The sequence below is a fragment of the Marmota monax genome, unplaced genomic scaffold, assembly GCF_021218885.2.
Source record: "Marmota monax isolate L192 unplaced genomic scaffold, Marmota_monax_Labrador192_F-V1.1 WCK01_AAM20220418_F8-fsc00118, whole genome shotgun sequence".
Classification (NCBI taxonomy): domain Eukaryota; kingdom Metazoa; phylum Chordata; class Mammalia; order Rodentia; family Sciuridae; genus Marmota; species Marmota monax.
This window is the reverse complement of record NW_026695231.1, coordinates 8,475,075-8,476,876: the sequence shown is the minus strand read 5'-3', so window position 1 is coordinate 8,476,876 and position 1,802 is coordinate 8,475,075. Positions and strand designations below refer to the sequence as shown.

At 43.5% G+C, this 1,802-nt stretch overlaps 1 pseudogene; it reads right to left on the bottom strand.

Annotated features, from left to right (window-relative positions):
* Positions 1-847: 847 nt before the first annotated feature.
* On the bottom strand, positions 848-1,305 carry LOC124088708 (small ubiquitin-related modifier 3-like; annotated as a pseudogene).
* Positions 1,306-1,802: the final 497 nt, after the last annotated feature.

The following is a 1,802-nucleotide window of genomic DNA, read 5'->3' as shown; positions in this document are numbered from 1 at the left end:
AATTCCGATACTTATTTGAACAGTGGCAAAGTAAAAATCCATAAGAACACTAAGTCACCTTTCTGTGGGTTTCTTTTGCAACCACACTTTGAAGCAGCTCTTTTATACAACATAACTGCAAATTCAGTGATATTTCATTTTACTTTATATAAAGATCACAATTATCTGTTAAAAGTAAATCTGAGGCTTTGATACAATTACCAAATGAGAAACATGGTAATTATTTCCTGGTTTTGAAAAGATAAAAGCTGGTTTTGGTTGTGCCAATCATTGCCCACATACCCACACCCAGGCACTGAGTGCAGAGGTGGTATCCTGGGCCTCAGACCCAGAGGGGACACACTCAGGAGCAGAAAGCACTTGGACCTTATTACTGAAGGTCTTATTTTGTTTTTTACCTTTGAAGAAGTATTCCAGTATTTTGCCTTCAACTATACCATATGCTTGATAAAGTCTGTCATTTGCAGCTTTTAGAATTTTAAAAATGTGCCTGGTGAAATTCCACCCTCCATACTCTCCCACAGATGCACAGTGTGAACCTGAGCTCTCCACGTGATTGGGACAAGTAACTCCAGCAGTGACCACTACTCCAGACTGAGAGCCAACATTTGGCCACAAGTTTGAAGGAAAACATGTTTTGAGAGGGGCAATGAACAAAACCAAGAACAAAAACAAACCCAAAACCTTAAAACTTATTTCACAAAGAGAACAATGTGATTGGCCTAATGTAAGCTGTAGACTCATCCCTACAGAGTTTTGAGCTGCCCTGGAAGTGCTTCGAGGATCGTTTTGGTGACTGTTCTTGTCTTTCTCAGACTCCTCTGTGATCAGCGTGGTCACTCACCATTCAATAACAAATGCAAGGACGATGGCAGGGTGTGGGGTGGTCCCTCTGGAGGCCATGCCTCCCGTCTGCTGTTGGAACCCGTCGATGGTATCCTCATCCTCCATATCCAGCTGGGCTGGAGTGTCTGTTTCATTAACTGGTTGCCCATCAAACCTGAATTTAAGCTGTCTCATTGACAAGCTCTGCCTCTCGCAGAAGGCCTTCATCAGCTTGCTCAGTGGGGTGTGCCTCTTGATCTTGAATTGCACCACTGAGCCATCCTGCCCCACCACCTTCAGGTTAATGTGGTCATTCTCCACACCCCCATTGGGCTTCTCCTCGGACGTGGCTGCGCAGAGACTCTGAGATAGTGAGATGCGGAGGCAGAAGAGGCAGCCCCGATTGGGCGAATCTTGCTCTGGGCCCCGCTGCTCTCCCAAATGCCTAACCTTTTCTTTGACATAAAGTGGCTGATTCATAGTGGGATAGGGAGAAGGAGCATGGGAGGAATACATGAACTCTAGATAAGGCAGAGGGGTTGGAGGGGAAGGGAGGGGGCATGGGATTGGTAATGATGGTGGAATGTGATGATCATTACTATCCAAAGTATAGGTGCGAAGACACTAACTGGCGTAAATATACTTTGTATACAACCAGAGATATGAAAAATTGTGCTCTATATGTGTAATAAGAATTGTAATGCATTCTACTGTCATATATAAATAAAAAACAAATAAAAAGAATTTGTAAACAAGTTCAGTAAAGCATCAGGATACAAAATCAACACATAACAACAGCATTTTTATGCACCAGTAACTTTCTAAGAAAAAAAGTATGATCAGGGTGTAGTGGTGCATGCCTGTAATCCCAGCAGCTCAGGAAGCTGAGGCAAGAGGATCACAAGTTCAAAGCCAGCCTCAGCAGAAGGGAGGCACTAAGCAACTCAGTGAGACCTTGTCTCTAAATAAAATACAAA